Below are 23,770 nucleotides of genomic sequence, written 5' to 3'. Positions count from 1 at the left end.
ATGGACTATGAGATGCTGGCTGAACGATCCTCTCATGCAGACCTTGAAATCAGTTCTGCCCACCATATCCACAATGCTTTCGATCCTACTTACCTCATGCACATCATCTTTGAGTCTGCCCTCCTCACCCAGGGTGTGCTGATTTTTCACTGCTGCCACCCAGTTGAATCCTCCAAATGCCCTCCCCAACCCTACTGCTGCAAGCACTGCCTCATGTATGATGATCACCTGACCCCAACTGTTGGTTGGTTGGTTCGATGGTTGGTTGGTTGGTGGGGGAGGGGTGGTGGTGGTGGTTGTTGGGATGTTTAAGGGGGACTAAACAGCTAAGGTCATCAGTCCCCCATTCCAAAACAACAGGCGAGACAATGTCGCAGAGCAGATAAAACCCCAAGGGGAAGGAGACTCCCCCCCCCCCCCCAGGCGCTAAAGAACACAAATTAGGCAACGAACACTACAGAAAAGAAGAGTACAGACGAACACCAGACAGAAAGAAATAGAAGAAAAGAAGATGGCCGGAGACTGGTTGACTGACCAAAAGAACAAAAAAAAGGGAAAGAGTCAACCATCCGACGACACACCAAAACAGCAACAAATATGGAGAGACACGAGGACAAAAGACACAGAAAGGGAAAGGTGCAGGACCCCCCCTAAATGGATCCATAAAAAGGACTAGCATGGATAAAATGTAAAACATTGTCAGCCATGGAGGCATCATCGCATAAAATCAAAGGCAAGGTGCCCGGGAGATCAAAAGACTGCCGGAGGGTGCGCAATCGGGGACACTCCAATAAAATGTGGGCAACCGTCAGCCGGGACCCACACCGACACAAGGGGGGATCCTCCTGACGCAAAAGATGGCCGTGCGTCAGGTATGTATGGCCGAAGCGCAGCCGACACAGGATAACAGAGTCCCTGTGAGAAGACCGCAGGGAGGAGCGCCGCACATCAGTCCTCTCCTTCACAGCCCGCAGTTTATTAGGTGCTGTCATGCCTCGCCACTCAGCAGACCACATCCCAAGCATCTTACGGCGCAACACCAGCTGCTGATCGCGAGCCGTGAGGCCGATCTCCAAAGCTGGGGCGTCGATCGCCCCTTTGGCCAGCCTGTCAACACGTTCGTTCCCCGGGATGCCAACATGACCTGGCGACCAAACCAAGACCACCGAACGACCAGAACGGGCAATGGCGGAAACAGACTCCTGAATAGAGGACACCAGAGGAGAAGCGGGATAGCAGCGGTCGATGACCTGAAGGCTGCTCAGGGAGTCACTGCAGATGACGATGGACCGACCTGAGCAGAAACGCATATGCTCAAGAGCGCGCAATATGGCCACCAGCTCTGCAGTAAAATACTGCAGCCAGCCGGCAAGGAGCGCTGCTCAACATGGACAGCGTGAGCAAAAGCGTAGGCAGTGCGACCATCAACCAGGGAACCATCAGTGTAGACAGTCTCACAGTCCGAAAATGAGGCGAGGAGCGCAAGAAAACGGCGACGGAGGGCCACAGGCGCAACCGAGTCCTTGGGTCCCTGTGCCAAATCCAGATGGACGGACGGCCGGGACAAACACCAGGGAGGCGTAGGTGTACGGACCCGGAAGGAAGGCAGAAGAGGGAATGACCCCAGTTCTGACAGCAGGGACTGGACACGGACAGCGACGGAAAGCCCAGACCTAGGTCGCCGTTTGGGCAGATGGAGGACCATGGCAGGGAAAAGCAGGCGACGATTGGGATGGCCTGGCGAGCAATGTACGTTGGTTGGTTGGTTTGGGGGATTAAAGGGACCAGACTGCCATGGTCATCGGTCCCTTTTTCCAAAGACAAAGAACACCCACAGAGAATAAAAACAAGGAACAGAAGAGATCACAGACGACACAGAACAAGAGATACTGAGACAAAGACAAGACAAAACAAACTAAAACCACACAGAGGGTGACGGTGGTTGGCCGACCATAGACATAAAAAGGAAAGGCCAACCACTGAGAAACACATTAAAAAATCAGTGTAAAACCATAGGCCAAAGGCCAGAATCAACACAAATCATTAAAAGAAAACAGAAACACTCAGAGTAAATGATAAAATCCCCCTGCCCGAATAAAACGTAAAACTGAGTCAGCCATAGTGGAGTCGTCTGTTAAAAGGGCAGGGAGCGTAGCAGGCAGCGCAAATGTCTGCCTGACCACAGCTAAAAGGGGGCAGGCCAGCAAAATGTGGGCCACTGTCAAAGCTGCCCCACAGCGACATAGAGGAGGGTCCTCCCGGCGCAGTAGATAACTGTGTGTCAGCCGGGAGTGGCCAATGCGGAGCCGGCAAAGAACTACTGAGTCCCTGCAAGTGGCTCGCAGGGATGACCGCCACACAGCCGTCGTCTCCTTGACAGCACGGAGTTTATTGCGCATTGTCAGTTCCCGCCATTCAGCGTCCCATAGCGCCAAGATTTTGCGGCGGAAGACTGCCCGCAAATCAGTCTCTGGGAGGCCAACGTCCAGAGATGGCTTGCTGGTGGCCTCTTTCGCCAGGCGGTCAACATGTTCGTTACCCGGGATAGGTGGTGGTGGTGGTTGTTGGATGTTTAAGGGGGACTAAACAGCGAAGGTCATCAGTCCCCCATTCCAAAATCAGGCGAGCCGAAAATCTACAAAGCAGATAAAAACCAAAGGGGGAGGAGACGTCCCCCCAGGCGCTAAAAGCACACAAATTCAGCAACAAACACTACAGACAAGAACAGGACAGAGGAACACCAGACAGAAAGAAACAGAAGAAAGGAAGATGGCCGGAGACTGGTTGACTGACCACGAGATCAAAAATGGGAAAGAGTCAACCATCTCACGGCACACCAGAACAGCAACAGACACAAGGACAATAGACACAGAAAGGGAAAGGCGCAGGACCTCCCTAAATCGAACCATAAAACGGACTACCACGGATAAAATTTAAAACGGTATCAGCCATGGAGGCATCGTCGGATAAAACCAAAGCCAAAGTGCCCGGGAGATTAAAAGATTGCCGGAGTGTGCGCAGTCGAGGACACTCCAGCAAAATGTGGCCGACCGTCAGCCGGGACCCACACCGACACAAGGGGGGATCCTCTTGACGCAACAGATGGCCGTGCGTCACGTATGTATGGCCGATGCGCAGCCGACACAGGACTACCGAGTCCCTGCGAGAAGCCCGCAGGGAGGAACGCCACACATCGGTCGTCTCCTTGACAGCCCGCAGTTTATTCGGGGCTGTCGTGCCACGCCACTCAGCAGCCCACATCCCAAGTACCTTACGGCGCAACACCAGCTGCTGGTCGCGAGCCGTAAGGCCGACTTCCAAAGCCGGGGCGGCGATCGCCTCTTTGGCCAGCCTGTCTACACGTTCGTTCCCTGGGATGCCAACATGACCGGGCGTCCAAACCAAGACCACCGAACGACCAGAACGGACAATGGCGGTAACAGTCTCCTGAATGGAGGACACCAGAGGAGAGGAGGGATAGCAGCGGTCGATGGCCTGAAGGCTGCTCAGGGAGTCACTGCAGATCACGACGGACCTACCTGAGCAGAAACGCATATGCTCAAGAGCGCGCAATATGGCCACCAGCTCTGCAGTAAAAATACTGCAGCCAGCCGGCAAGGAGCGCTGCTCAACATGAGCAGCATGAGCAAATGAGTAGGCAGTGCGACCATCAACCAGGGAACCATCAGTGTAGACAGTCTCACAGTCCGAAAATGAGGCGAGGAGAGCAAGAAAACGGCGACGGAGGGCCACAGGCGGAACCGAGTCCTTGGGTCCCTGTGCCAAGTCCAGACGGACGGACGGCCGGGACAAACACCAGGGAGGCGTAGGTGCACGGACCCGGAAGGGAGGCGGAAGAGGGAAGGAACCCAAGTCCGACAGCAGGGACTGAACTCGGACAGCGACGGAAAGCCCAGACCTAGGTCGCCGTTCGGGCAGATGGAGGACCATGGCAGGGAAAAACAGGCGACGATTGGGATGGCCTGGCGAGCAATGCACGTGGACAGCATAGTCGGCGAGCAGTCGATGGCGGCGAAACCGCAGCGGGGGAACCCCGGCCTCCACCAGTAAACTATCCACGGGGCTCGTACGAAAAGCGCCAGTTGCAAGCCGGACCCCACAGTGGTGTATGGGGTCTAATAACTTCAACACTGAGGGTGACGCAGACCCATAGGCCAGGCTCCCATAATCAAGCCGGGACTGCACAAGGGCTCTGTACAATTGCAGTAGCGTGCAGCGATCTGCACCCCAAGACGTGTGGCTAAGGCAGCGGAGGGCGTTGAGGTGCCGCCAGCATTTTTGCTTCAGCTGAGTAACATGAGGAACCCATGTGAGCCGGGCATCAAACACGAGTCCCAAGAAGCGGCAAGTGTCCACCACGTCAAGCAGGTGGCCGTCGAGGTAAAGTGCAGGATGAGGGTGGACCGTCCGACGCCTGCAGAAGTGCATGACCCGAGTCTTAGCAGCAGAGAACTGAAAACCATGAGCCAGAGCCCATGATGCTGCCTTGCGAACGGCGACTTGCAACCGGCGTTCGGCGACTCCCGTAGTCGTGGAGCTAAATGAGATGCAGAAGTCGTCGGCATACAAAGAAGGAGACACCGACGACCCCACTGCTGCAGCCAGACCATTAATGGCCACTAGAAATAACGAGACACTCAACACCGAGCCCTGCGGGACCCCATTTTCCTGTATATAAGAGGAACTAGAGGTGGCACCGACTTGCACCCGGAAAGAGCGGCGCAATAAAAAGCTTTGAAGAAAAGCCGGGAGCCGACCACGAAGACCCCACCCATGCAACGTGGCGAGGATGTGATGCCTCCATGTGGTGTCATACGCCTTCCGCAGATCGAAAAATACAGCAACAAGGTGCTGACGTCGGGCAAAAGCCGTACGGACAGCAGATTCCAGCCGCACCAAATTGTCCACTGCAGACCGGCCCCGACGGAAGCCACCCTGGGATGGAGCGAGGAGACCGCGCGACTCAAGGACCCAACACAAACGCCGCCCCACCATACGTTCGAGCAATTTGCACAAAACGTTGGTGAGGGTAATGGGACGATAGCTGTCCACCGCCAGTGGGTCCGCACCGGGCTTCACGATGGGGACAATAAGACCCTCTCGCCATTGCGACGGGAACACGCCCTCGTTCCAAATGCGGTTAAAGATGGCGAGGATGTGTCTCTGGCAGTCCCTGGAGAGATGCTGCAGCATCTGCGCATGGATGCAGTCCGGTCCTGGTGCTGTATCAGGGCAATCGGCGAGGGCAGCGAGGAGTTCCCTCTCGCTGAAAGGAGCATTGTATGTTTCATAATGACGCGTGTGGAATGAGAACGGCGTCCGCTCGGCTCGCTCCTTTAGAGAGCGAAAGGCGGGGGGATAGGATGCAGTCGCAGAGCTCTGAGCAAAGTGCGCGGCTAGCCGTTCAGCAATGGCGGCAGCGTCCGTGCAGACAGCGCCGTCCAAGGAGAGCCCAGGGACACCCACAGGGGTCTGGGAGCCATAAATCCGCCGGGTATGGGACCACACGTGCGAGGACGAGACACGGGAGCCCAGGGAGGAGACGTACCTCTCCCAGCACTCCTGCTTACGCCGTGCAATAAGTCGACGGGCGAAGGCACGGAGCCTCTTAAAGGCGATGAGGGTCTCCAGAGACGGGTGCCGCCTATGACGCTGGAGAGCCCGCCTACGGTCGCGAATAGCCTCAGCAATCTCCGGCGACCACCAGGGGACAGCCTTCCGCCGAGGGAGGCCAGAGGAACGGGGGATGGTAGCCTCGGCCGCTGAAACGATGGACGTGGTTAAAACACGGACCACCTCGTCAATGTCACCCTGTGGGGGAGACGCAATGGTTACAGCGGAAGTAAAAGCTGGCCAGTCAGCCCTGTGGAAAGCCCAGCGGGGCAAGCGCCCAGAAGAATGACACTGTGGCAGTGACAAATAGATGGGAAAATGGTCACTACCACACAGGTCAGGATGCACCCTCCAGTGGAGCGATGGGACAAGTCCAGGGCTGCAAATAGAGAGATCGATGGCCGAGAACGAGCCATGGGCCACACTGAAATGCGTGGGAGCACCGGTGTTTAAGAGGCTAAAGTCGAGCTGAGCCAACACATGCTCCACGGCCCGACCACGATCATCGGAGACAGTCCCACCCCATAGAGGGTTGTGGGCATTGAAATCGCCCAGCAGCAAAAAAGGTGGCGGCAGTTGTGCTATCAGAGCAGCCAGGACATGCTGCGCGACAGTACCATCAGGTGGAAGGTAAATACTGCAGACGGTGATAGCCTGTGGCGTCCACACCCGAACAGCGACAGCCTCTAAAGCTGTTTGTAGAGGTACAAACTCGCTGTGAAGAGAGTTCAGGACATATATGCAGACGCCACCAGACACCCTTTCGTAAGTTGCCCGGTTCTTAAAATAACCCCGATAGCCACGGAGGGCGGGGGTTCGCATTGCTGGAAACCAAGTTTCCTGCAGAGCAATGCAAAGGAAAGGATGACGGCTCATAAGGTGGCGGAGCTCAGCTAGATGGTGGAAGAAACCGCTGCAGTTCCACTGGAGGATGTTATTAGCCATGGATGGGAAAGGCGTGAAGGGACTGGGGAGGCAGATTACGCCTCCGGGGCCCCTGCTGCTACGGAGTCACCACCTGGACAACAGCCATGTACTGCATCCGAGGGACTGGCGAGATCCAGGTCCTCAGCGGACGCCAGGATCTCCACCTCATCCTCAGACGCAGAGCTTGTAGGAAGCGGTGGAATGGGTGCCACCGCAATGTCGGTAGCCTTGGGGAGTTTCTTCTTTTGCTGCTTCGCGCGCTGTGCCTTTGGTGGCGCAGGCTGGGAGGGCGCAACTGGGTCGGTCTCAGGGACAGACGACGACCGTGTGTCCCTACGACCAGGGACCGGCGGTTGTTTAAGCCACTTGCGGCTGTCGGCCTTTGTACCGGACGAAACTTGGGAAGGGAGGTCCCCAAGGGACCCCTTCCTTACGAGAGTAGCCGAAGAAGTCTTACGCTTCTCCGGCTGGGAAGGGGGGACTGATGTCCCCGATGGTTGGGGGGGTGTTGCTCCTGAAGTAGATGGAGCAGGAGCAACAGGAGGTTTAGTGCCCCCCACCATCAAGGGGGCAGGTGTGGGACTGCGAGTCTGAGAGCTGACCAGAGCGGATGGAAGTGGAGAAGGAGTGACAGTGGCGGCATAAGAAACTGGCATGCGCACCGGATGAAGCCGATCATATTTCCGCTTCGCCTCAGTGTACGTCAGGCGGTCGATAGTCTTTATTTCCATGATCTTCCGCTCCTTCTGCAGGATCGGACAGTCTGGCGAGCAAGGCGGATGGTGCGCACCACAGTTCACACAGATTGGGGGCGGCGCACAGGGATGATCAGGATGGGAAGGTCGACCGCAATCGCGACAGACGAGGTCGGAAGCACAGCGGGAAGACATGTGGCCGAACTTCCAACACTTGAAGCACCGCATCGGGGGAGGGATATACGGCTTGACATCACAACGGTACACCATCACCTTGACCTTCTCAGGTAACGTGTCACCCTCGAAGGCCAAGATGAAGGCACCGGTGGCAACTTGACGATCCCTCGGACCCCGGTGGACGCGCCGGACGAAATGGACACCTCGGCGCTCCAAGTTGGCGCGCAGCTCGTCGTCGGACTGTAAAAGCAGATCCCTGTGAAAGATAATGCCCTGGACCATGTTCAGACTTTTATGGGGCGTGATAGTGACGGAGACATCCCCCAGCTTAGTACAAGCGAGCAAGGCCCGCGACTGGGCGGAGGATGCCGTTTTTATCAACACCGATCCGGACCGCATCTTGGACAAGCCCTCCACCTCCCCAAACTTGTCCTCTAAATGCTCTACAAAGAACTGAGGCTTCACGGATAGAAAAGATTCCCCATCAGCTCTGGTACAGACAAGATATCTGGGCGAATACGTCTCAGTGTCACGCAATGCCTGTCGTTCCTCCCATGGTGTGGGGAGGGAGGGGAACGATTTGGGGTCATAAACATTACCTTAAAAATGGGCTCTCGAACGCTTAGAGACTGCTGACGGCTGGCCGCCAGCGACAGATGATGTACCACGCTTCATTGCGGGTCATCCGCCCTGATGCCACCTACTCCGACCAAGGGCCCTCCCCACGGGCGCCACCCAGCCACAGCAAAGGCCACCTGGCAGGATGGCCATTGCCGGGAGTCCCGATGCCCCAGGGAGATGGGCATCTACTCCTTGGCATACGTGGGGAGTGAACGGCGCAGGCATCAGTAGAGCGATCCCTGTGTTGTCAGGGGGCTACAACCAAGAGGGTACATGGCGACCCCACCACAACGGACTGGCTACCGTGCTGGATCTTAGGTGCAAAAATGGCCAAGGTCGTCGTCACAGTTAAAAGAAACACTGCAGAGTGCAGCGTGGTAATCGCCCATGAGATCGAAAACGAGCGGGACACCATCGCAACGACGAGAAAGACGGCAATAGGTCTAATTGCACGAAGGATACAGTGCACCATGTAAGGTGCCCTTCCCCAATTGGCTCGCTCTTCGGAATAATTTGGATAGATGGAGGTCAAACCCGAGAGGGGACCATCACATAAGGCCGAAACGTGTGAGACTCCTTTTAGTCGCCTCTTACGACAGGCAGGAATACCGCGGGCCGATTCTAACCCCCGAACCCGCAGGGGGAGGCCGAACGGACGACCGTGGTGCTGAAGGTCAGATCGCATGTCTGGGTTGCCACCTCCCTGGTAGTCCGAGGAGAGGCGAGGACAGTGCTGTATTTCCCCGCTGGGAGCAGCGTGTGCTTCCTACTAGCCAATAGCTTGCGAGCAGCCGAGGTGGACACTTTCTCTTTGACCCGAATTTCTTGGATACAGCGTTCTTCCTTATAGACAGGACAGTCGCGGGAGGATGCGGCATGGTCACCCTGACAGTTCACACAACGAGGAGATGGAGGTGGACAGTCACCCTCATGGGCATCCCTGCCACAAGTGACACATTTAGCCGCATTGGAACAAGACTGTCGAGTGTGATTGAAATGCTGACACTGGTAGCAGCGCGTAGGTGTCGGGACATAGGGGCGAACAGAAATAACCTCGTAGCCCGCCTTGATGCGCGATGGCAGCTTAACACTATCGAAGGTCAAGAAAAGTGTCCGGGTCGGTACAAGGTCATTGTTGACCTTTTTCATGACCCTATGGACAGCCGTCACGCCCTGCTCAGCGAGGAAAGATTGAATCTCCTCGTCAGTCAATCCGTCGAGGTAGCTAGTATAGACTACACCACGAGACGAATTCATAGTTCGGCGGGCCTCCACCCGGACAGGGAACGTGTACAGGAGTGTGGCCCGAAGCAGCTTTTGTGCCTGAAAAGCGCTCTCAGTTTCTAGTAATAAGGTACCGTTACGCAACCTGGTCAAAGATTTGACAGATCTGGCTATGGCATCTACGCCCTTCTGGATAACGAAAGGGTTGACAGAGGAAAAATCCTTTCCGTCCTCAGATCGAGAGATGACGAGGAACTGTGGGGGCAGGCGGTAGTACTTTTATCACTGGTGGCTGGTCATGTTTCCGTTTTTGGGCAGAAGTCGAGAGAGATGGAGTGAAATCCATTGCGGAGGAATCCCCCATGATTGCCAGCGTCTCCGATGGCGCGCTCCTTCCTTGTGGGGACCCTCTCAGAGGGCACTTCCGGCTTAGGTGAATGTTTACACCTCAGGTCACACCTCCCAAGAAACAGACGGAGGGACCAATCGGCATGGTCAGAAGGTATCAGCTCAGGCAATCACCCCTCCCCGGGCCTGGCCTTTACCAGGGGGTACGCGCGTGGCTTACATGTCTATCCAGGGCGGGGAATTACGCGTTACCCCATCACCGGCTACGCATGCGAACGCGTGGGTCGGCCTTCAGACACGCACAGGGAGGAAGGAAGAAGAGGAAAAAGTGGAGAAGGGGGGGCGAGAGAGAGAGAGAGAGAGAGAGAGAGAGAGGACAGACTGTCTCAAACGCCGAGACGGAGACCAGAGAAGGCAAGGAGAAGAAGGCAATAAGAAGGCAAGGAGATTTTGCAGGGGACAGAGTAAGGAAGACAGTGAGGTGGAGAAGAGCAAAGAAAGGAACCAACCAAAGGTAGGAAGAAACGAGAAGTGAAAAAGCAAAATGCCCACAAATAGAGGTCGTGGAACCGTCCGTATCCGGATGCAGGCGCTAACTACCCCCGTGAGGGGGAGGGACTCCTTTTAGTCGCCTCTTACGACAGGCAGGAATACCGCGGGCCTATTCTAATCCCCAGACCCGCAGGGGGGGGGGGCAGGGGGGGGCTGAGAAATGCGTGACGGAACTGGGAAGGCAGATTACGCCGCTGGGTCACCTGCTGCCTCCAATTGAGCACCTGTGGTAGTGCTATCCATGGTGTCTGAGGGACCGGCGAGATCGAGGTCCTCAGCGGACGCCAGAATCTCCACCTCGTCCTCAGATGCAGAGCTAGAAGGCTGCGGTGGGGTGGCTGCCACCGCGAGTTCCTTGAGCTTAGAGCTCTTCTTCTTGGGTTTCTCATGCTGCTCCTTGGGTTTAACTGGCTGGAAGGGCCTCACCGATTCAGTCTCCGGGATGGAGGAGGGTCTTGAAGCCCTTCGACCAGGTGATTGTGGGCACTTACGCCACTGTCGGTCGTCAACCTTCCCGCTGGTGGAAACCTGAGAATGGAGGGACCCAAGGGACCCCTTGCAAACGTGAGAAGCCGAAGAAGTTGGACACTTCTCCGGCTTAGAAGCGGGGACGGACGTCCCCAATGGGTGGGATGGTGTTGCTCCTGAGGTAGGTGGCGCAGGAGCAACCCGGTGGGTAGAGCCCCCCACTGGCAAGGTGGCAGGAGGAGTTGTACCACTCGTCGATCTGGCCAGAAGTCGCGAAACTGATGGGGCGAGCACAGGTGTTGTAGCAGCAGCATAGGAAGATGTCATTCTCACAAGATGTAATCGGTCGTATTTCCTTTTGGCCTCAGTATAAGTCAGTCGGTCCGAGTCTTCTATTCCATGATTTTGCGCTCTTTCTGGAAGATTCTGCAGTCTGGCGAGCAAGCTGAACGATGTTCCCCGCAGTTGACACAGATGGGAGGCGGGGCACATGGAGTATTGGGATGAGATGGGCGTCCGCAATCTCGACATGTGAGGCCGGAAGTGCAGCAGAAAGACATATGGCCGAACTTCCAGCATTTTAAGCACCGCATCGGGGGAGGGATATCGGGCTTGAGTAACTCCCTGGACCCTATTTAAACTCTTATGGGGTGTGATTGTAACAGCAACATCCCCCAACTTGTCACAAGCAAGTACCGTCGTGACTGGGCAGAGGATGCCGTTTCTATCAGGACTGATCCAGAGCGCATTTTGGACAAGCCGTCCACCTCCCCAAACTTGTCCTCTAAATGCTCGACGAAGAACTGAGGCTTCGTGGAGAGAAAAGACTCCCCATCAGCTCTCGTACAAACTAAGAATCGGGGCGAGTAACTGCTACTGCCATCCTGAGGCTTACGTTCCTCCCACGGTGTGGCCAGGGAGGGGAACGTTTTCGGATCGTACTTCTGAGCGTTAAATTGAGCCCGAGAACGCATAGAGACTGCTGGCGGCTGGCCACCAGCGAGAGACGATGTACCACGCTTTATTGCGGGTCATCCGCCCTGATGCCACCTACTCCGACCAAGGCCCTCCCCACGGGCGCCACCCAGCCATAGCAAAGGCCACCTGGCAGGATGGCCATTGCCGGGAGTCCCATTGTCCCATGGAGATGGGCATCTTACTCCTTGGCATGCGTGGGGAGTTAACGGCGCAGGCATCAGTAGAGTGATCCCTGTGTTGTCAGGGGGCTCCAACCAACAGGGTACATGGCTGCCCCACCATAACGGACTGGCTACCGTGCTGGATCCTAGGTGCAAAAATGTCCAAGGTCGTCGTCGCAGCTAAAAGCAACACTGCACAGTGCAGCGTGGTAATCGCACCTAAGTACGTATCCACGCCCAAGAGATAGAAAACGAGCGGGGCATCATGGCAACGACGAGGAAGCTGACTAAAGGTCTCAATTCACGACGAATACAGTGCACCATGTAAGGCGCCCTTCCCCAATTGGCTCGCTCTTCGGAATAATTTAGAAAGATGCAGGTCAAACCCGAGAGGGGACCATCACATAAGGCCGAAACATTTGAGACTCCTTTTAGTCGCCTCTTACGACAGGCAGGAATACCGCAGGCCTATTCTTACCCCCGGACCCGCAGGAGGAAAGCAGTATACTAACTAGATCTCTAATACCTTGTATATTTTGATGAAGTATACTAATTCCCTCATTACTCTGATACCTATGCTTTGTCAGAAGTGGTTTCTGTGTTCGAGAGACTTCCCTTAAGCAGGAATACCTATCAGATGACTTCAATCTAAAAAAGGTGCAGCTCTAACACCCACTACTACAGGAATTTTCCCATGAGTGATCCCACCAGCCCCACCTATGCTGTCACCAATAAGCTTTGCCAACCTCCCCTTCCCATACCTGTTGAGGTGCATGCCATGTCTAGTGAACCCTGTCCTGCTGATAGACTCCACCGACGCCACTGAAACGTGGCCCATGCTTTCTGTCATCAGTGCACCCCCAAGTTTCATGTTATTATGCCTGACGGCTGTATTGAGATGAGGCCGATCGTGATGCTGAAACATTTCCACGAAAAGCACATTCGTGTTGCCAGTCTGAGTGGCTATCTCTTCCAGGTCACCATCTATGTCATACTTCCCAGCCCTATCAATATTATTACCAGCCCCACCCACAATCACTAGCTGATCCTCTTTAGTAAAATCCCTACGTAACCCCCCTTTGTTAACAGTCACCTCAGCCAATCCTGCATTAGGCTTCACAATTCTGGTGACCTGGTACTCACTCCCCAACACTTCCTGCAACTGCTGGCCTACACCTCTGCCATGAGAACTACCTAACAGCAGAACCTCCTCCTTCCTCTTCGACTTTGCAACTGACCTAGCCACCGTAACTGCTGACGTCTGCTGCATACTTCCTACATCTACAGCTACTAGAGGTTCCTCTCCACTAGACTGACAGTTGGTCATATTTATTGCAAACACCAATAGTAAAACTATCTGAAAATCTTCTTCTCCTAGCAGATCTCTTGCCAACAGCCAGCTCCCATTCCCCAATCCCGTTCTCCCTCCTCATCCTATGTAGCTCCTCCTGTGCGTTTTTCAACTGCACCTGAAGGGCACAGATCTTACGCTCCTACTCCTCTATCAACTTACTCTTGCTACATAACCTGCAGTTCCAGGAGAGGATCTCACCAGAATGCCCATTAGCTTCCCCACTGCATTCCTCCCAGTGAAAATACTTCGAACAACTCTCACACCGCAATCCACTACTCACGAACCTACGACAAAGCCCACACTTCTCACTCATGGTAAAATTTTACACTTATTGAAATAAGAGAACTACTGTATCTAAGTTCCTCTACTACAACAATAAGATGTTAAAAACTGACTACAATAATCACAAACTTGCTCTCCAAGGGAAGTAACTACTATTATTAACAGTATTAATCAACAACGAATGAGAATATAACAAGATACTAACACAGAAAGAAAATCAAACGTCTAATGACACAGTAACGAAACTGAAAAAAGTTCCCAAACGGTTCTTCTGAAATTACTTCACACGAAAACACCAAGAAGACCGGTTGAAGACTACTAAAGTTCCTAAATAAACCACTATACACACACAATTAATAAGTACTTAGCTTCCGTTTCGCCACTACAGCTGCAACTGGTCAGCGCGGAATGTAAACACAGGTAAGCGGTTAAGTTGCTCGATGCGAAACACACACAAATATCAGGTCACAACACAAGAAAGGCAGAGGTGAATGAAGAAACCACTAATAAGTCACTTATATGGAAACTATTATCACAAAAACCGTCTAAATATGTATCTGAAACCTAAAAATATGTAAAAACTTAGAGAGCGATCTCACACGCAGTCACTCACTTTTGACGTCACACCAAAGATTCAGGGATATGTATGGAAAGGTCTTTCGAAGCAACAAATCTTGGAAACATGGGTTATAAAATGCGTACCCTACAAGCTATGAGCACTTCTCGATCTTCGATTCTGTGAAACAAATCTGTTACTGCAAGTTCTTCGTATTCCATATTTCGAGAGATGAAACTACGGATAAAAACGATAAAAAATCCAGGAGACATGAGCCCTAAAGCACATTCCTTAAGAGCTTCGCTTATGTGAAACACACGTCTTCTAGTCAACAAGTGTTCACAGCTCTTAAAGTATGCATTTAGGGTTCATGTTTGCTAAGCAATTTTTTTCTTGTTTTGGTCCCTATTACTTCCTCCCAAAATGTGGAAAGCAAAGAACTTGTAGCACAAGAGATTTGTTTCACAGTATGGCATGTGAACAAATGCTCATAATTCTTAAAGTACTCATTTTACAGCCCATGTTTACTAGACCTGTTTACTTCGAATGATCGTTCTTGTGAAACTCGAAATGTTAACTATTCCTGCAGGGACGCCTTGTAGAATAAAAAAAGTCATGAAAAGTATAAAATATATGAAAAAAGCGTCACTGCATTTTACGGTATTCATTCCAACGGGTTTAAAATCTGGGCTCATTCACCTCTCTCTCTCTCTCTCTCTCTCTCTCTCTCTCTCTCTCTCTCTCTCCTCCTCCTCCTCCTCCTCCCTACCTGCCGCTACATACGATCTTTGAAAAACGGCAGCAGATGTCTGCATAGAGACAGCGATATTCCTGTTGTCTACAACAAAGAGATGGTGTTGGAGCTCAGAAATGTCTGTAGCATGCAAACTGGTTTGATACAGGTTAGCGCAATGTCATGTGCGAAATAATTGACTCTTGATTTGGTTAAAGACAAAAGTAATTTAAAATGTGCCATTGTGATGAGGCTTCTATCTTAGTTAAAAAATTAAATACATACAGGTGAGCAGTCAATGCATGTCCCATGTGGGTGCCTAAGAGTGCTGTTCTGATGACACGTAACGAACTTTGGGCCTCTGAGCGGTGGAAAAATATTTCGTTTCCCCTGACCCCATATCACGAGAGGATGTATCATATGTCTGGGGTGTTTTTTTACCGCAAAGTGATTCTAGCAACTTTATTGTGACAAAACGCAAAATACTTCTACAAAAATAATAACTTATAGCAAGCAACTATGGAGTTTTAAATTAAACATTGGACGTGAATCTCTCAATAATTACGTTACGTATAACTTGTAATTATGTACTAACTACGCTGGAAAAAAATGTATATCGTTTGGTCTGCTTAGCTGCAAAAATTATTTTACGCAAAATATTGTGTAGCACACGCTATGTAACAATACTATAAGTTATCTAGAAAAGCTTATTGTGGATCGAAAAATAGGTAAGCCACACTCATCTGAAGTAAATTCGATGAAAGGTTTCACACTTGCCTTGCGTAAGCCAGTCGTTATTAGTTGACCAAAGAATGCCTGCAGTTTGTAGCGTCAACTTTAATCGAGAGTTCAAAATATGGATGCAGAATATTACTCTCATGTGCACAGTTATTAGTCTGAATTACTATTACATTCTGCATGCGATTGGTGATGAAAGACCAGAACAACCTGCCCTTGGATGTAAGTGTGGTGGTGGTGGTGGTGATGGTGGTTGTTGGGACGTTTAAGGGGGACTAAACAGCGAAGGTCATCAGTCCCCCATTCCAAAATCAGGCGAGCCGAAAATCTACAGAGCAGGTAAAAACCAAAGGGGGAGGAGACGTCCCCCCAGGCGCTAAAAGAACACAAATGCAGCAACAAACACTACAGACAAGAACAGGACAGAGGAACACCAGACAGAAAGAAACAGAAGAAAGGAGGATGGCCGGAGACTGGTTGACTGACCACGAGAAAAAAAAAGGGAAAGAGTCAACCATCTGACGGCACACCAGAACAGCAACAGACACAAGGACAAAAGACACAGAAAGGGAAAGGCGCAGGACCTCCCTAAATCGAACCATAAAAAGGACTACTACGGATAAAATGTAAAACATTGTCAGCCATGGAGGCATCGTCGGATAAAACCAAAGCCAAAGTGCCCGGGAGATTAAAAGATTGCCGGAGTGTGATGTAAGTGTGGTCTAAGATGACGTGGAGTATATGCAGTTCCACGTATTACATTCCTTGAAACCTGCTCGTGCCCATCAGATGGTACTGAGTCATGTGTTTATTTCCATTTCTAGAAACAAGAGTAGCCACACTAGATACCTGAATACAATTATTTTCTACATATTCGCTCACACACATTTCATCTCCGACCTGCGTATGTTTCTCTATCATACCTATAAAAGCATTAATCTCATCCTCATTTCCAAAAATTATCACTATTACTCTTCTGCATATCTGCTAAAGCCTGCACCCAACTGTAGCCCATTTCAAAACGTATATCATCGTCCATGACCAATAAAAATTAACACTGTCTTACCTCAACAAAACACACTTCCTAAATGTGAATTTGTCGTAACAGTGCACTTGTATTTCCTTCTCACGAATTATCACAGTGGCTATATTCATGTCGGTTTAGAACGTGCATTGTTACCTCTGTTATTTTCGTAGTGAAAATGAAATATTCGAAATCACATATTGTGTACATAGGATATTTTCTGTTCCCACCGCAAAAATTTCGAATTATTGTAGTATGAACAGTGATATAACCATGGATAACTTATCCAGTTATAATAAAAAATCTATAAAAAGTATCTGGGAGTTGAGAAGTCTACATCCACATTAAAACTGTGTATTTGTAGTTAAAAAGAGTCTTGGGGTATAAAGAGAGATCGGATACCACGTGAAGGTTAGAAGCAATGACATTGGTTAGCGCAATGGAGTGTGCGAAATAACCGACCCTAGAGTTGATTCAAGACAAAAGTAATCGAAAATGTGGCACTGCGAAGTGGTTTCAATCTTGGTTAAATACTTTAATAACATGCAGGTGACCAGCAAACGCAAACCCCAAGCTGGCAACAACAGAAAATGCAGCTGTGATGACAGCATAAGAAATGCTGGGCCTCGGAGCGGAAATGTTAGGTCCGAGGGAGTTTTGGCACTTTGCGGCGAGGAGGCACGTTCGTGGCAGCGGAGGCCACGCTGCAGGTAGCGGGTGGCGAGGGCTTTGTTCGGAGAACTGTGGTGCGCCGCAGCCGCGTCGGTGAGCGGCAAGTTGCTATTAAGTCTGAGCTGAAGGGACTGAGTTGAAGGGAAGGGCAGGGCACAGCATCGGACGTCGCGCTGCGCCTGGCGGGGAAACAACTGCACTAGCCCTGCTTCCGAGTCTCTGCAGCAGGTGCCACGAGGTTCCAGCAGGGTAGCAAGTTCCTCGAAGTGGGGAGGAGGTGACGCCTCTTTGTTGGAGTGTAAGTGACGATGATGGGGGTGTCAACAATGTGTCATCACACAGGAGGAGCAGACAGAAAAGTCTGGTCTCAGGCTGCACGGAAGCTGAACGCCCGCTGGAGCAAATAGATGTCTATGTACTATAGAGGGCAGTGACTTCACAGCGCTGCACTCGCTCAGCTAGTGAGCCACTGTCTCGTCATGTGAATACACAGGCTAACAGTTTCCCTCGAGGCCGGTATAAATACCGCCGCAACTTGACTGCTCAGTCACGTCGAGGGTTGGATCCCCTCAAATTCCAAATCGGAGGACTACGCTGCTTGGGCTACTCTCACGGCGACATCTACGTTTTTGGAAGAGCCCCCTCGCTGCCACCTGTTCTCAGTCCGTTGACGTCGTCCATCTGCCTGTCTTCACCGCAGTCCGCCCATCATGAGCCCTCCCACCTCCATTGTCTACACCTCTCCCACTTCCACTATTACTTTCTGGACTGCCGCCAGTGGTCTCCCGTCTTACACCTCGCCTCCCTCCCCCCACTCACCCATTCCCATCTACTCCCCTGCTGTCTATCCCAACTTCTACTCCTTCACTCCTTCCTCTGCACTCACAACAGCTCCCACTCCTGCCCCTGCCCTCACATATGCCTCTGATGCAACCCTCACGTGGTCGACTTCCCCCCTCTCACACCCACTCATCTGTTCATCGTCTACCGTTCCTGTCCCTATCCCGTCATGGTGGGTCACAACTGTCACCACAGAACCAAATGCACCTAACCAGCACCTCCATTGCGCCAACAGGATCTACTGTCCACCACCTCCCTCTCCCCCTATCCCTCTCCCCTTCCCCAGGCTCCCCTCACCAAATGATCACAAAATCCTATCAGTGCCGACTGTTTCTGCCACTTAAAACAAGAAGTCACCACCCACTCCCCATCCTGCCATCGACTCCATGGATACCACACCACCACCTGTCACCCATTCCCAGCCCCCACCCTCCACCTTACTCCTGTCAGCCCCAGACCCCTAGTTCCTAGACACCTGTACCCTCATGATGGAGGTACGAAAATGTCTACTAGGTGCTCCCATCTCCCAATGGATTCCCTGCAGGGACTCAGTTCTCATTAAGTTCTCATCCTTACATATGGATATGGACCTCCTCTGTAAACTCCCCAATATCACGTTAGCCCCCACACATTGCTTACACTGCTGGGGACACAAAACTCAATCCGGTGATAATGGACTATGAGATGCTGGCTGAACGATCCTCTCATGCAGACCTTGAAATCAGTTCTGCCCACCATATCCACAATGCTTTCGATCCTACTTACCTCATGCACATCATCTTTGAGTCTGCCCTCCTCACCCAGGGTGTGCTGATTTTTCACTGCTGCCACCCAGTTGAATCCTCCAAATGCCCTCCCCAACCCTACTGCTGCAAGCACTGCCTCATGTATGATGATCACCTGACCCCAACTGTTGGTTGGTTGGTTCGATGGTTGGTTGGTTGGTGGGGGAGGGGTGGTGGTGGTGGTTGTTGGGATGTTTAAGGGGGACTAAACAGCTAAGGTCATCAGTCCCCCATTCCAAAACAACAGGCGAGACAATGTCGCAGAGCAGATAAAACCCCAAGGGGAAGGAGACTCCCCCCCCCCCCCAGGCGCTAAAGAACACAAATTAGGCAACGAACACTACAGAAAAGAAGAGTACAGACGAACACCAGACAGAAAGAAATAGAAGAAAAGAAGATGGCCGGAGACTGGTTGACTGACCAAAAGAACAAAAAAAAAGGGAAAGAGTCAACCATCCGACGACACACCAAAACAGCAACAAATATGGAGAGACACGAGGACAAAAGACACAGAAAGGGAAAGGTGCAGGACCCCCCCTAAATGGATCCATAAAAAGGACTAGCATGGATAAAATGTAAAACATTGTCAGCCATGGAGGCATCATCGCATAAAATCAAAGGCAAGGTGCCCGGGAGATCAAAAGACTGCCGGAGGGTGCGCAATCGGGGACACTCCAATAAAATGTGGGCAACCGTCAGCCGGGACCCACACCGACACAAGGGGGGATCCTCCTGACGCAAAAGATGGCCGTGCGTCAGGTATGTATGGCCGAAGCGCAGCCGACACAGGATAACAGAGTCCCTGTGAGAAGACCGCAGGGAGGAGCGCCGCACATCAGTCCTCTCCTTCACAGCCCGCAGTTTATTAGGTGCTGTCATGCCTCGCCACTCAGCAGACCACATCCCAAGCATCTTACGGCGCAACACCAGCTGCTGATCGCGAGCCGTGAGGCCGATCTCCAAAGCTGGGGCGTCGATCGCCCCTTTGGCCAGCCTGTCAACACGTTCGTTCCCCGGGATGCCAACATGACCTGGCGACCAAACCAAGACCACCGAACGACCAGAACGGGCAATGGCGGAAACAGACTCCTGAATAGAGGACACCAGAGGAGAAGCGGGATAGCAGCGGTCGATGACCTGAAGGCTGCTCAGGGAGTCACTGCAGATGACGATGGACCGACCTGAGCAGAAACGCATATGCTCAAGAGCGCGCAATATGGCCACCAGCTCTGCAGTAAAATACTGCAGCCAGCCGGCAAGGAGCGCTGCTCAACATGGACAGCGTGAGCAAAAGCGTAGGCAGTGCGACCATCAACCAGGGAACCATCAGTGTAGACAGTCTCACAGTCCGAAAATGAGGCGAGGAGCGCAAGAAAACGGCGACGGAGGGCCACAGGCGCAACCGAGTCCTTGGGTCCCTGTGCCAAATCCAGATGGACGGACGGCCGGGACAAACACCAGGGAGGCGTAGGTGTACGGACCCGGAAGGAAGGCAGAAGAGGGAATGACCCCAGTTCTGACAGCAGGGACTGGACACGGACAGCGACGGAAAGCCCAGACCTAGGTCGCCGTTTGGGCAGATGGAGGACCATGGCAGGGAAAAGCAGGCGACGATTGGGATGGCCTGGCGAGCAATGTACGTTGGTTGGTTGGTTTGGGGGATTAAAGGGACCAGACTGCCATGGTCATCGGTCCCTTTTTCCAAAGACAAAGAACACCCACAGAGAATAAAAACAAGGAACAGAAGAGATCACAGACGACACAGAACAAGAGATACTGAGACAAAGACAAGACAAAACAAACTAAAACCACACAGAGGGTGACGGTGGTTGGCCGACCATAGACATAAAAAGGAAAGGCCAACCACTGAGAAACACATTAAAAAATCAGTGTAAAACCATAGGCCAAAGGCCAGAATCAACACAAATCATTAAAAGAAAACAGAAACACTCAGAGTAAATGATAAAATCCCCCTGCCCGAATAAAACGTAAAACTGAGTCAGCCATAGTGGAGTCGTCTGTTAAAAGGGCAGGGAGCGTAGCAGGCAGCGCAAATGTCTGCCTGACCACAGCTAAAAGGGGGCAGGCCAGCAAAATGTGGGCCACTGTCAAAGCTGCCCCACAGCGACATAGAGGAGGGTCCTCCCGGCGCAGTAGATAACTGTGTGTCAGCCGGGAGTGGCCAATGCGGAGCCGGCAAAGAACTACTGAGTCCCTGCAAGTGGCTCGCAGGGATGACCGCCACACAGCCGTCGTCTCCTTGACAGCACGGAGTTTATTGCGCATTGTCAGTTCCCGCCATTCAGCGTCCCATAGCGCCAAGATTTTGCGGCGGAAGACTGCCCGCAAATCAGTCTCTGGGAGGCCAACGTCCAGAGATGGCTTGCTGGTGGCCTCTTTCGCCAGGCGGTCAACATGTTCGTTACCCGGGATACCGACATGACCGGGGGTCCACACAAAGACCACAGAGCGGCCGCAACAGGCGAGAGTATGCAGAGACTCGTGGATAGCCATCACCAGACGAGAACGAGGGAAACACTGGTCGAGAGCTCGTAAACCGCTCAGGGAATCGCTACAGATAACGAAGGACTCACCTGAGCAGGAGCGGATATACTCTAGGGCACGAAGGATGGCGACCAGTTCAGCAGTGTAAACGCTGCAGCCATCCGGCAAGGAACGTTGTTCGGAATGGTCCCCTAGAGTGAGCGCATATCCGACACGACCAGCAACCATCGAACCGTCAGTGTAAACAACACCAGAGCCCTGATACGTGGCCAGGATGGAATAAAAGCGGCGGCGGAAGGCCTCAGGAGGGACTGAGTCCTTAGGGCCCTGTGCCAAGTCAAGCCGAAGGCTAGGGCGACGAACACACCATGGGGGTGTATGCAAAGTAGCCCGGAAAGGAGGTGGAACAGTGAAACCCTGGAGCCCAGAGAGAAGCTCTTTGACGCGGACCGCTATTGTACAACCAGACCGCGGCCGACGTTCTGGCATACGGACGACCGACCGCGGGAACAGGAGGCGATAGTTTGGATGCCCGGGCGAGCTTAGTACATGGGCAGCATAAGCGGCCAGCAAACGTTGGCGTCGGAACCGCAGTGGAGGTACACCTGCCTCCACTAGTACGCTGTCCACAGGGCTGGTGCGGAAAGCACCAGTGGCAAGGCGTATCCCGCTGTGGAGAATCGGGTCCAGCACCCGTAACGCAGATGGGGATGCTGAGCCATAAGCCAGGCTCCCATAATCCAGACGGGACTGGATTAACGCCTGGTAGAGCCGCAACAGTGTAGAGCGGTCGGCGCCCCAGCGGGTGTTGCTCAAGCATCTCAGAGCGTTTAGATGCCGCCAACACGTCTGTTTAAGCTGCCGGACATGAGGCAGCCAAGTCAACCGGGCATCGAAAACCACCCCCAAAAACCTGTGGGTCTCCACCACAGCAAGGAGTTCGTCGGCAAGATAAAGCCGCGGCTCAGGATGGACTGTTCGGCGCCGGCAGAAATGCATAACGCAGGTCTTGGCTGCCGAAAACTGAAACCCATGCGCTACAGCCCAAGACTGCGCCTTACGGATAGCGCCCTGTAGCTGACGTTCAACAGCTGCAATGCCAGGAGAGCTGTAATAAAGGCAGAAGTCGTCAGCATACAGGGAAGCGGAGACAGAATTTCCCACGGCCGCAGCAAGCCCGTTAATGGCTATTAAAAACAGGCAGACACTTAAAACAGAGCCCTGTGGCACACCGTTCTCCTGGACGTGGGAGGAACTATACGAGGCCGCGACTTGCACGCGGAAGGTACGACACGACAGAAAATTGCGGATAAAAATCGGCAGAGGACCCCGAAGACCCCATCCATGAAGCGTAGAAAGAATGTGATGACGCCATGTCGTATCGTACGCCTTCCGCATGTCGAAAAAGACAGCGACCAGGTGCTGACGGCGGGAAAAGGCAGTACGGATGGCCGACTCCAGGCTCACCAGATTGTCGGCGGCGGAGCGGCCTTTACGGAACCCACCCTGAGATGGAGCCAGAAGGCCCCGAGACTCCAGTACCCAATGCAAGCGCCGGCTCACCATCCGTTCAAGCAACTTGCAAAGAACGTTGGTGAGGCTAATGGGACGGTAGCTGTCCACCTCCAGAGGGTTCTTTCCAGGCTTCAAAACGGGGATGACAATGCCTTCCCGCCACTGCGACGGAAACTCCCCCTCGACCCAAAGACGGTTGTAAAGATCGAGAAGGCGCCGCTGGCAGTCCACGGAAAGGTGTTTCAGCATCTGACAGTGGATGCCATCTGGCCCAGGAGCGGTATCAGGGCAAGCAGCGAGGGCACTGCGAAATTCCCACTCACTAAATGGAGCATTGTAGGATTCTGGGTGGTTGGTGCGAAACGAAAGGCTCCGACGTTCCATCCGCTCTTTAATGGAGCGGAAGGCCTGGGGGTAATTCGCAGAAGCGGAACTCATACCAAAATGCTCTGCTAAGCGATTGGCAATGACGTCGGAGTCAGTACAAACTGCTCCATTCAGTGAGAGCGCAGGGACGCTGGCAGGTGGCCGATAGCCGTAGACGCGTCGAATCTTGGCCCAGACCTGCGAGGGAGTGACATGGAGGCCAATGGTGGACACATACCGCTCCCAGCACTCCTTCTTGCCTTTGCGGATAAGGAGGCGGGCCCGCGCACGCAGCCGTTTGAAGGCGATAAGGTGGTCGAGGGAGGGGTGGCGCTTGTGACGCTGGAGCGCCCGCCGGCGATCTTTAATCGCTTCAGCGATCTCAGGCGACCACCAAGGCACAGCCTTCCGCCGAGGGGACCCACAGGAATGGGGAATGGCAGATTCGGCGGCAGTAACGATGCCGGTGGTGACCGATTGAACCACCGCATCAATGTCATCGGTAGAGAGAGGCTCAAAAGCGGCAGTGGAGGAGAACAAGTCCCAGTCAGCCTTATTCATAGCCCATCTGCTAGGGCGCCCAGAAGAGTGGCGCTGTGGTAGTGACAAAAAGAT

The sequence above is a fragment of the Schistocerca piceifrons genome, chromosome 6 (genome assembly GCF_021461385.2).
Source record: "Schistocerca piceifrons isolate TAMUIC-IGC-003096 chromosome 6, iqSchPice1.1, whole genome shotgun sequence".
Taxonomy (NCBI): domain Eukaryota; kingdom Metazoa; phylum Arthropoda; class Insecta; order Orthoptera; family Acrididae; genus Schistocerca; species Schistocerca piceifrons.
The sequence above is the reverse complement of the archived record's forward strand: the minus strand, read 5'-3'. Positions refer to the sequence as shown.